This window comes from Mastomys coucha, unplaced genomic scaffold (genome assembly GCF_008632895.1).
Source record: "Mastomys coucha isolate ucsf_1 unplaced genomic scaffold, UCSF_Mcou_1 pScaffold13, whole genome shotgun sequence".
Lineage (NCBI taxonomy): Eukaryota > Metazoa > Chordata > Mammalia > Rodentia > Muridae > Mastomys > Mastomys coucha.
Window position 1 is genome coordinate 76138322 of NW_022196895.1, and position 12866 is coordinate 76151187.

Here is a 12866-nt window from a genome sequence, read left to right on the forward strand (position 1 = left end):
AGAGAGAGAGAGAGAGAGAGAGAAAATGGCACATTGCTCTCCTGCCTAAGTCTGCACGTGTGTTAATTATCTATTAATTCAATTTGAAACAAGCCCATTATCCATTTCTGGAAGAAAAACAGTGTGAGGGAGTTACATAAATGCCTCATTCCCACACCAATTTTTGCTCGGAAAATTGATTCTGAAAGAATTTTAATTAATAATCTCCAGGAGATGGAAATGGTGACCCAGAGATGCAGTGAGCTATCCCCGGAGGATGCTGTGAGGGCGGGGAAGAAGAGGCCAGAAAGAGAGGCAGGCAGGAGGCTGGAAGGGGTCACCACATCACCCACGGATGAGGTCGGGCTGCAGTGGGCCCATGCTCCCAGTGGCCTGTGGGCCTCATGTCTGAGCTCCTCTGAAGGAGAAGGAGCCGACCTGGCATCTCTATAGTGCTCTCCCTGCCCAGCCTTTGCAGAGCAGCACGTGTGTAGCCACTGTCTTCCCTTCACAGTCAGGTCCCTTCTCTGCTGGACACTGTTTTTAAGCTAATTCTATCTGTGCAGAATTTTTTTTTTATTAAACCTGTGTGTGGTATACGGACACACAAAATTTGTACATCACTCTCTGCAGGTTGAGATTCCCCACACCTATCACGGAGAGGCCCTGTACCCTCCAGCCAGTTCTCACAGGGCTACAAATCTATAGAATACTTTTACCATTAGGAGGCGACAGGGCCGCCAGCATGCTCCTATTACTCTCTACAGTCTTGCTTACTTCCCTCCCCCTCCACGCCCCATCCTGGCACCACCAGGCTAGCCCCCACAGTTCAGCTATTCTGATGCTGTGAAAACGGAAAATGGAATCATGGGGTGTGATAACCGTGAGATTCGATCTTCACTCTGCACAGGAATCACATGCAGTATGTTCTCAATGATTCTCTCTCAGAGGTGTGTTCTACCACAAAGAAGCATCCCCTGGTTAACAATCACCTCTTCACAGACATCTGGGCCATGTCTCCTTTGGGCCTAGTAGGAATGTTTTTGGTACTGTGGGAACCTATGGCGAGGCTTTGTATGGCTGTGTGTGTGTGAGCGTGCACACACACACGTGAGTGAATGCATGCACATGCCACAGCATGCTGGTGGAGGTCATAGGGAACCCTAGGGTCCGTTCTTTCCTTCCCTGGGTGGGTCCTGGAGAGCCCGCTCAGATCATCATGCTTAGCTGGAAGTGCCTTCGCCCACCGAACCATCCTGTTCATCCTGTTTCACCTTCTTGAGGACAGTGACTACAGTGCTGAGTCATATTGTAGTTGGCTGTTTACCTTTTACAAAAACCACTAAGTGGCTTTCTACAGGCGTTGAAGCAGCCTGTGTGAGCAATGGCTCCCCTGCTTCTTTGTCAGCAAAGTGGTGATGCCAGTAATATTTACTGTAGCCATTTTGATAGGCAGGACGTGATATCTCACTGTGGTTTAATTTACACATTCCTAAAGATTAATGGCGTGGACTGTTTTCGCAACTGTTTTCATCATCTGGATTTTCTCTTTAGTGTCTGTTCTCATACTTTGCACATAGATTTAATTGGGGTCCCTTCATAGACTATTGAGTCTTCATGTTCTTGTTTTTCTTCTTGAATGTATGGTTTGCAAATATAACCCTCCTGTTCTGTAGTTTCCTTTCATGCCGTTAAAAGGTCATTGGAGAGCAGCTTTGGATTCTGATAAGGTCCTGGGTATCAAGTTTGTCTTTTATAGACCATAATCTAGGTTTCAAATCGAAGAACTTTTTGCCTACCTTAGATCGGAATGATTTTCCCAGGCTTACATTTTACATATACATTGAGTCTGTGGTATATTTACATTTACACCGAAGTCAGACTTGAGAGGGCTAAGGCTTAGGATGGGGTTCACCCCAGCCTTTCACAGATGACCAGTCACTGCGGTATCTTTTATGGATTGGGCCCATCACTGAACTGGTTTTGAAATAGCCCAGAACTTAGCTGGGCAGAACGAGTGGGTTCTGTGTCTTCTTCCCATTGATCCACGTGTCCTTCCTGGACATGATCAATACCACTGTAGAGATGATGGTGGCTACAGACTAAGTGTGAATGGCTCCAGCCGCTGTTCCCCCTTTGGGGGTTCTTTTGGGTGTTTTGGAGCCTGTACTCTTCCCTATGAGCTTCAGAAGAAGTGGAATATGCCTATGTGCAGTTCCTTTAGAAAACCCAATAGGGATATTCCCACAAGTTGTGTTAAACCTACCCATCAGTACGAGAGGCAACACATGTACCGTGGTCTTCTTATCCATGAGCATGGCCTGACTTTGGATATCCTTCCCCTGCCCTTTTCTGTGGTATTGAGCATTGGACCAGAGCCACAAGCATGTCCAAGATCCCCGCCTTACATCCCCAGGCCTCGGATAGCCTCAAGCAACATTTCTAATTTGCAGCATTCAGATTGAGAGTGCTCTGTGCAGTGCGCACCCCCTGTTTAGTTTTGTTTAGAATGGTCAAAATTGGCCTTCCACACAGCCCCCCATTCCCTCATGCTGAAGACTGAACTACATGCTAGGCAAGCGCTGCACATTTGGTGTTAAAGATCAATGTTCCCATACAGAAGTGTGAGTTCTCTTTTGACTATACACACTGCAATCTTGCTGAACTCACCAGTTCTGGGAATTTGGGGGGATACATTTGCTGGAATGTTTGTTTCTTGGAACAGTCATGTCATCTACAAACAAAAAGATTTCTTCTTCTTCTTCTTCTTCTTCTTCTTCTTCTTCTTCTTCTTCTTCTTCTTCTTCTTCTTCTCCTCCTCCTCCTCCTCCTCCTTCCCCTTCCTCTTCCTCTTCTTCTTCTCCCTCTCTGTCTCCCTCTCCCTCCTCCTCTTCTATTACCTGCATATCTGTCATTTCTCCCACTGCTCTTCCTAGCTTTAATGGGTAACAGTGGTGGAAGGGGCATCCTTGCCTTCTTGATCCTAAAGAAAGAAAGCCTTCAGGCTGGAGAAATGGCTCAGTAGTTAAGAGCATTGATGACTCTTCTGAAGGTCCTAAGTTCAAATCCCAGCAACCACATGGTGGCTCACAACCATCCATAATGAGATCTGATGCCCTCTTCTGGTGTGTCTGAAGACAGCTACAGTGTACTTACGTATAATAATAAATAAATCTTTGGGCTGGAGTGAGCGGGGCCAAAGTAAGCAGAGGTCCTGAATTCAGTTCCCAGCAACCGCATGATACACACAAAATAAATAAGAAAATCTTAAAAAGAAGAAAGCCTCCAGTCTTCACTTTGAACCCTTCATTGCGCTCTCTCTCTCTCTCTCTCTCTCTCTCTCTCTCTCTCTCTCTCTCTCAAGCTGAGAGTCTGTAAACAGACAGATTTATGAGAATTTTCATTTTGATTAGGTGTTAGGTTTTGTTAAAAGCTCTTCTATATTAGCTGCGGGCTTTCTGCCGCTGTGGTAGAATATATTAACTGCTTTTTAAATGTAAGCTGGGCAGCCTTGCCCGTGAGTGTTGTAGCTGGTTCATATGATAGACCTGCCGATAGTTTTCTGAGGAACTGCCAAACTGGTTTCCATAGCATCCACGCCAATTTGTACTATACATGTAGTGACTCAGTTTATCCAACACCATTTGGTAAAGACTGTCTTTTGTTCAATGGGCATTTTCTTCATCTTTGTCCAAACTCGAGCAAGCATGAACTTCTGAGTCTTTAGCTGTGTCCATCCCATTGTTCAACATGTCTGTCTTGTGCTAGTAGCCTGGCGTTTTTATTACGATGGCTTTGTAGTTTAACTTGAAATTGGGCATGGTGGTACCTTCAACTGTGTTTTTATTGTTCTGGATTGTTAATTGTTGTTTGTTTGTCTGTTATCTGTAGTCATTTGTGCTTCCATATGAATTTAACAATTTTAAACAATGTCCGTGAAGAACTGCATTTGAATTTTTGATGGAAATTACATTCAATCTATAGGTTGCTTTCAGAAGGATAGCTGCTTTCACACTGTTGCTGAAGATATTACATACAATGTCAAAGGACACGGAGAGATCTGGTTGGCACTAACCTACAAGCGTGTTTCCTGTGGCTTAGCTTGCGGAGTCCTGGAAGGTGCGATTCCCAGGCTGCTGTAGGGGAAAGCCCTCAATAGTCATGCCCCACTGTGAACTATGTGAACTGCAATAACGGGTTATGGCTGTGGGTAACAAAACAACAGCGGCACAAGTGTCATGAGGGTAACCAACCGCTTTCTGCTTGGATCTAAGGCCTACTCCACAAGAGGAAGCACGTGCCTGGCATTAGAATCTGGTCAAGAGCCTACAGCAGAGGATCTCACAGGCTCCAGGGGTGAGCCAACTACTATTACTCTGCTAAATCGATGTAATATGGAAGTGTCCAGTATATTCATCACTACCCATATATTAGCACAGAAACATCAGAGAAGTTTCGTTCTGAAGCTGAAGGTGGTTAACAGAGACAGACACTTACGACTGGTCGAAGTCCAGAGAAGTGTCTGTGGAGTGCTCAGGAGTGGGACATTTATCTCACACCTCCTCCTCAAGGCTCAGGGACTATGGAAGAGGGACTGAAAGACTGTAAGAGCCAAGGTCAGGGATGGTGGGATGAACAGTGTCTTCTGATGTGACAGGACCGCTGAGCTCGTGGGCCCAGCTGCTCTGGTTGCCTGCACAAGACAAAGGCAATCAACACTCTAGCGTGGAGTGGGACATGGTTCATGAGCTCCTGCTATAGACAGCTGATGGTTCTGAGAAGAGAGAGGTCGTTTTCTTTAGTGTGGTTCTTATCAGGTTGACCACACTCCAGGAGCATATGTACCACACAAACTGGAGTCAATAGGTTATTAAAAATGAAAAGAAGAAATAGGAGGTCACCAAGTTTGGGAGAGTAGAGGAGCCTGGGAAGAGCTAGGAGGAAGAGCTGGGAAGCAAATACGATCAAATCACACTGTTTGAAATTCTCAAAGAATCAATAACAACATTATTTTAAGGTGTGCCATTTTGATGCTTAGCCCTTGTCTTTCTGTTCCTTGTGCTTCTGCGTGCTGTGCCTATCAGTTGCCTTGGAGGCCTGTAGACATTTCTTCTGCACTTCTCTACTACCATTTTTTTTTAAGGACCAAATAATAAAATAATATGTGTGTTGATAGTTTTGGCATTGTTACATAGGTCCCAGTAACTAAACATTTTTTTTCAAGTCTGTTTTTCTTTCTTCTTTTGTTTTGAGACTTCACATGTTCCAGGTTAGCCTTTAGCTCACTACTTAGCCAAGGGTGGCCTTGAGCTCCTGATCCTCATACCCTCCCCTATGCCAACCCTCTCTATTTTTCAAGTATCCCTTTAAAAGTTTTCCATTTTTTTTCCCTCCATTTTTTATCTCAGGCTATTTCTAAGTAGAATCTCCTCCTCTTCCTCCTTGTCCTCCTCCTCCTCCTCCCCTCATCTTCCTCCTCCTCTCCCTTCCTCTTCTTCCTCTTCCTTCCCCTCTTCGTCTTCCCCTCCTCCCCTCTTCCTCCCCTACCCCTTCCTCTTCCTTCTCCCCTCCTCCTTTTCCTCCTTCTCCTCTCCCTCCTCCCCATCCTCTTTTTCCTCCTCTCCTCCTTCCTCCCCTCCTCTCTCCTTCCCTCCTCTTCCCCTCCTCCTCCCTCATCTCCCTCTCCCTCCTCCCCTCCTTCCCTCCCCTTCCTCCTCTCCCTTTTCCTCCTCTTCCTTTCCCTACTCCTCTCCTTCCTCCCCTCCTCCCCTCTTCCTCCCCTACACCCTCCTCTTCCTCCTCCTCCCCCCTCCTCCTTTTCCTTCTCCTCCTCTCCCTCATCCCCCTCCTCTCCTCCTTCCTCCCTTCTTCTCTTCCTCTCTCTTCTTCCCTTCTCTTCCCCTCCTCCTTTCCCTCCTCCCCTCTTCTTCCTCTCCTTCCTCCCCTCCTCCTTTCCCTCCTCCCCTCTTCTTCCTCTCCTTCCTCCCCTCCTCCTCTCCTTCCTCCTCCTCTTCCCTCTCCTCCTCCTATACCTCATCTTCCTCCTCCTCCTCTTTTTTAAAAAAGACTCAGAGTAGATAGAGTTAAAACAAAAAAGACCTCAAAGGAGAAAGAGGACCGTTTAGGAAGAGGAAAGGGACAGGATGGGAAGATGCAAGAAGGGGTAACTGGGAGCTGTGAGAATGACTAAGACACATTACACATGTAGGCAACTGTCATAATAAATCCATTAGTACACTTATTATATGCTAACAAAACTAGACACAAACCCTTAGATAGACAGAGCATCTTCCCATATGAGATCAGGGCCCCATTAAATCCCAGAATCTTATGGATAGAAACTTTTATGAAGGTAGCTTCCAGAAACACAGCAACTTACTATGCAGTCAGTTAAACTCTGGACTTGCGAGCCCACTTGCTTTTTCACTCTTTGAAATAAGATTTTAAGTAGCCACGAGGACCCCAGGAAGAAAGGGCTGGTTTTCCCTTAGAAGATATGGGATCTGGATGCCCCTTAGTATTATGTTTTCTCTTCTGTAGATAAACATCCGACCTCGGGATTTGATGACATCTTAGTATGCAGATGTGTAGAGAGACACATGTGGTTTCTGAGTGTTGAGTATGTAAATATTCCATAGCCAACCCTGGGACCAACCTGGGTGTGAGACCTCTGCACTTGGATGGGTACCTAACTTCCATGATCTCTCCAGGTCTGAGGACAGAGTTTTAAGACTTTACTCACATTCACACACAGTCACAGAGGAGGGGGTGCATCCCTGCTGTCATCTTGAGGCCCTGTACAGGTTCTGGGTATGTGAGGATGTCAGGGAAGAAAACGGTAGAAACATTCCACTTAATTAATCTTGTTTTTCTAGCCCTGGGCCACGGCACATTGTTGAAAACTGACTTCCCTGCGCCACAAAAGATGATGCGGACATGTTTTGCTCCTTATTAATTTGCCGGGAGAGATGTGTATGTCTGGCCTCTGTGTCAGCCTGAAGAGAGCCACGGCACAGTCTTAAGGCTGTTCCCGTGAGACAGAGCAAGATGCTGCTCTGTCACTCTGAGCAAGAAGTAGCCAGTGTTCTCCAGCTCCCTCCCGGCAAGGAGGAATTCTGCCAGCACTTTTCTTGAAAGCACCAGGAAGCTGAAGAGAGGGTTCAGTGGATGAAGTGTTTGTTGGGCCAGCATGAAGACCTGAGTTTGGATCCCTGCCTCCCATGCAAAATGGAGGAGTGTACCTGTAGCCCTAATGGACTGGAGGAAGGCTACAGTCAAAACAAATCCCAGGGCTTTGCAAGCCAGTCAGTCTAGCCCCCCAACCCCCAAAAAGCAAAGAACATGATAGAGAAAGACAGTCGATGTTAACCTCTAGCCTTTACATCCCCCTCAACAATAAATCTGCTCATACTCCCCCCTCTCTCTTACACACACACACACACACACACCACACACACACACACGTTTGAGAGAAGAGAGGGTCTCTGACCAGTACACATTTTTCACAAAGCCTGGCTAGAGTTTAATGAGTGTCTGAGAGTTCCAAAATCATTTCATTAAAGGGCTGCAAAAGAGAGTAACACCATGCCTCCCTCTGCCTCAATATAGACCCGCAAGGCCATCCCTGACGATGTACAGCAAACACTACATTTCTTCCTGCTTCCTGACCCCCACAACAGTGCTATAGTGACATCGCCAGGCACTGAAGTGTCAATGGTCCTGAAAGATGAGAAGCATGTGGGTAGCCATGTTGGATACAGAAACTGATCAGGGGAGAAGCTTATGCCCAAACGGTGACACAGAAAATAGATGGCAGAGACATAAAGGCCATCCCAAGGAAAAAGATGATGGAGAGAGGAGGTGATGAATGAGAAGGCCCACCAAGGGAGCCAAGTTCAGTGACACCAAACAACTTGACAGCAGCAGGAGCCTGTCTGTGCTAACATGGTCGGACTCTATGGCCAGCACGACCCACAGCAGTGCAGTGAACAACAGACCCTTTCTCAAACAAGGAAGAAGGTGAAGACTGACTCCAGAGGGTTGTTCTCAGACCTCCACACACGTGCTCTGACGTGTTTAGGCATGCGCGCACGCACACACACACTCGCTCACTCACTCACTCCCTTAGGACCTATATTCAGAATCCACATTGCCAGGCCACACCTGCACTACCAAACTTGAGTCCCCGAGGGCAAGGCCTGAGATGCAGTGGCCAAGTGGTTTGTATGTAAGGACTCCAGGATGTCTGGATGACCCTGAGATCCCCCCTCCCTTGGGAGGTAGAACAGTATACGACAACGAAGGAGACCCAGAAACACAACAAGGCCACCCAACGGAGGAAGTTCCCGGAGCTGGGAAGTCACAGGGAGAGCAGAGCCAAGAGTCAGGCACAAGTGGATCGCACAGCCCTTCCCACCACAGCCAAACCTTGACAAAAATAAATCTGCCTCTCAGAGATGGAATTTAGCTAAAACTGCCCCCGTATTCACAACAGCCAGACGGTTTGGAGGCCTAGTTGGAGCCTCCGAATTCTAGCCTTTGATTTCAAGGCACCGCTAAAGTCTATGCTAACATCTAAACGCCATTATTTAAATGTTTAAGGTTAAGAATATCCAGGAGAGCCACTGAGTTTTCTAACCATATCCTGAATCCTGCCTTCCTTCCTGGAGCCCAGGTCTCCAGGGAGCTACCTTGATGAGAGAAGAGGAATGTTAACCTAAGAGTTACCATGCTCATCAGGGAAAGCAGAAGAGAGGTGGCTGTGCCCAAGGCCCAACAACCACCGGGGCCTTTGCTGGCGTGTCTGTTACTCTACAGGTTCTCTCTCTTAGGGGAAGGAGGCCACACAAAGGGTTTCTGCACACATTCCCATTCCCATTAGTCTTTTTCTATACTCATGCTCAAGTTAAAATGGGTATTTCTAATGGAATGTGGTTTGTGTTTTACCCTATGAACAAATCTCTCCAAAGCTAGAGCTCAGGGATGTCATTTGGCGCAGCCTCTCACGCAATTCTGGGACTAAGGTCTACATGGACACTGCAGACTGGCCCACATCTGTGGACACCAAGACCCAGGTTAGCTGAACCTGTGTGTCCTCAGAGAAACGTCACCATTGGCCAGGTGGTGGGTGGCTGCTTCTCAGGTGTCTTCCTCAGCTTGTTCTGAGGTTCCGAGCTGTTTAGAAAAGAAGGAAAGATGACCCCCCCCCCAAGCCTCTTTATATCTGCCGCAGCCCAAGCTCCTCCAACTGGGAGACGCTAGGGCCCACCGCAAGTGGTTCCTGGAGGGTAAAGGACTGGTCCCTCCTGAGCCTGACTGAGCCTCTCTGGAAAGAGGAACCTTCAGAGTTCTGCTTAAGAAAGTCCTGCACCACGCCTTTAGTCCCAGCACTTGGGAGACAGAGGCAGGAGGATTTCTGAGTTCGGGGCCAGCCTGGTCTACAGAATGAGTTCCAGGACAGCCAGGGCTACACAGAGGAACCCTGTCTCGAAAAACCAAAAAAAAAAAAAAAAAAAAAAGAAAGTCGATGGGCTTGAGAGACTCATGCGGTTTCTCTGCAACAGTAAGAGGGATCCCAAGTACCTTCAAGCTCTGGAAGATGAGGACGAGACCCTGTTAAAGGCAGCTCTGACTCAGCCTCTGTGGGGTGGGGGTGCTGCAAGCCAAACTGTGTGCCTTGGCTTCTGGCAGACACTGTGGAGGCTTCCACGAGGCAGAGCTTAGCAACACAGTGGCACCGACATGGTTGCTTTCCTCCTGGTCCGTAAGGGGGCCAGCTGAAGGTCATCTCTGTTCAGGCAGATACTTCCGCTCTAGTAGCCGAGAACTCTGTGGGTCCCCATCCTTTAGGATGTCCCCTGATAGCATTGTCTCTGGATGTTCCTGTTCCTCACCATCCATGGGCAGGCTCTCGGCTTCAGACCCAAAGGGCCTTTTGGACCAGAGGTCAGCCTCCTCATTCAGGTTTGGCCACCTTCACCACCTACACACTTGCTGCCCCATATCGGTTCCCCTCCAGTCTGCCTCCATGTACCTGTGTAGGGTTTCTGAGCCGACAGCACCTCCCACTCCAGACACCCCGGGGCTCATTCTGCCCTCTGGGGATCTGGTGAGACATACTTCTTTCAGAAAATGAGCCTAGAAATAGGGGTGAAGAGGACCTCAACCCTCATCTGCCTCAGCCCATCCCCCTCCAAATCAGAGTTGCTTAGGACCTGCACTTGCCAGGGCAAACCCCAACATTTTATCACTTCCTACCAACCTATGTGTTTTACAGGACCTACTAATTACGGCACACACACCTGTAATTATGATAATGCTGCTCCCAGCCATACACTAGGTAGAAACTCTTAATTATAACTCAAACAATTAATCAACCAGCACACATTTTCAGAGCATCTGGCCCACGCGGGGCTCTGCTAGGCACTGGAAAAAGAAAACCACACAGCTCCAATCCGTGCCAGCCTGGAGCTCACTCCCCTCTCTTCCCTAGCCTCCCAAACACCCAACTTCTTTTTTGCTTGTTTTGTTTTTAATTATGGCAACCCCAAGGCAGGGGAGTGACTCAAATGGAATCTATAAACTGGCCTTGGAGAGCTATCATCAGTCTCCCCCAAAGAGACCCAGAAACCACAGCCTTCTTTGGACAGCACTGCATGCAGAGCTGGACAGCAATGCAGAGACAACTGCATGCTCCCGTTGTCTCTGTCGGGTACAGAGCAAGGACCTCCAGGCAAGTGGGCTTCACCCCTACACGTGCCACAACACCCTCGGCATTCAGAACACAAGAGAGCAGAACCTATGCAAGGCAGCTGGGGGACAGTAAGAGTCCTACACAGCCCAAGAGGGAAGGAGGGACTGGAGAGAGAGGACAGTCATTGCCTCTGGGGCTTGTGGATTCCTCCTGACACTGGTAGAAATGAAAAGCCACTGCTGAAAGCAAATCCCTGCCTGGATAGGTTTATTTAACTGACCCAAGAGCGTGGCCACAACGTGATCCACTACTTAATCACTCTTAAGAGTTCCAGTCTGGATGAAAATCCATTATTCACAGCATGCCATTGCTCCAAATACTGTCCTGGCCTTTTTCAGTCAAGGGCAAGGGAAGGGACAAAAGAGACCAGAGGCTGTGAGGGGGGATTCTAGGACCTGCAGGGTCCAAGAAAGGTCATAACCTCTGAGGTCCAGGAGCAGGAGAATTTGAACTTGACCAAAAGGGTCCCGAGGACAGCGCATGTGCCCAGTGCTTCCTTGCAGGGCAGCGCTTCAAGGGTCAGAAGTCTTGGAATCAAGGGGCTTCCAGACTCTAAAACCGTTCTATGGCAAACATGCGTGGGATCCCCCAAGAATCGCGAGGTTGGACAATCATCTCGGGCGCATAAGAGGCAGCTCACCTTCTGCACAGGCCAGCCCAGGCTCAGACCCCCTCAGCACCCAGCACTCCTCACTCCTGGCGCCACTGTCCCGACCCAGATGTAGCTGTCCGAGCCAGCAGGGAAGACAGAGAGTTTGCAGAATTCGGAACGCGGGAGCCAGGACCCACACCCGATTCTCGCCGGCGCCCTGGGAGGTTAGAGAAGGCAAGGTGGCAGGACACCCGCGTGTGCAAAGCGCGTGAGCGCGCGACTGCGCGTGTAAAAGGTGGGTGGGGGCATTCACCACCTCGGACCAGAAAGGGGACCAGAGCCGCGGACTCGCCCCAGTCACCTGTCCACCGAAACCGGTGCGCACAGCCTTCAAGCCGGGTCCTGTCCGGTCCGGGAGAGCCCTGGCGGACTCCCGGAGAACCTGGGCCCCGCCGGCGAATGCGAAGCCCTCCTCTCTCCTTCTTACCCCAGCTCCGGTAGAACCGACGCGGGCAGACGGGGCGGCAGCGAGACCCAGCCTCCGGCGGCCGCCAGAAGCGCCATGAAAGCGCAGCGCGCCGCCAAGCCCGATCCTCCGGCTTCCAGCGCGGGGAGCGCGGGCGGCCCCACTCCGCTTGCCCCAGCCCAGCCCGACCCCTCGAGCGCCCCTCCGTGGGCTGCGGCGCCCGCAGCGCGGCCAGCCACCCGAGTCGAGCTGCCTTCCCGCCGGTGGCCGCCCGCGGACAGGTGGCCACGCTCCGCTCGGACCCGGGCCCCGCTGCACAGACCTCTTTGGCAGCTACGCCCCTGTCCCCGAACGGTCCCGGGGACTCTCGGAACAGACTCCGGTCACACGCTGTAAATTCAACTTTACCTCCTGCCCCGGCTCCCGGCTGCTTGCTCCGCGTGCCTGGCCGTGCCTCTCCTCCGGGTGGAGCGCGGCGTCCCCAGAGCCCACAGCTCTGAGTCCGGCACCGCCCCGTGAGCCGCCCCCAGGCCGCCCCGGCCAGCGCGTCCGGGCTACGGTAGCGCGGCGCCCCCTCGCGCCCAGCGGGTCCCAGGGCGATGCCCCCCATTGTAGCTTGGGAAGCTCCAGGCTGGGCTCCTTGGGCTCTGTGTGGGACCACGGGGGGCACAAAGGCATGGCTTCTGCACTCCGGCACTCAAACACATGGGCTTCTACGCTCACATTCAACCGCATTCAAAAAGGCACACATAGCTACACAGGTGCGCACACACATGAACTCACATGCTCACTAGAACTTACATTCACCACCCATACACACCTGAGGGGACTCATACAGTCACATAGGCACACACACATGGTTTATGCATAAGCACTTGCCAACACACACACACACACACACACACACACACACACACACACACACGAGCTAAATTGCACACACGCACACAACAAGACACACTGGTGTGTACACTCACACAGCTGCACAGGCTCACGTTTAGTAAGGAACCCACTCACCTGAATTCAGACCCCATGCCATTTGAGACGCGTGGACTGGCCCCTCCAGAGCCATTGCT

General features: G+C 50.0%; 1 protein-coding gene across 1 annotated transcript in view; it reads right to left on the reverse strand.

Moving 5' to 3' along the window:
- Kcng2 (potassium voltage-gated channel modifier subfamily G member 2) overlaps positions 1-12255 on the reverse strand; it is a 64969-nt gene extending 52714 nt beyond the window's left edge. Inside the window, exon 1 of the mRNA XM_031366131.1 lies at positions 12199-12255. The gene's annotated coding sequence lies outside the window, so the exon portion shown is untranslated. The remainder of the gene's footprint in view (positions 1-12198) is intronic.
- Positions 12256-12866: the final 611 nt, after the last annotated feature.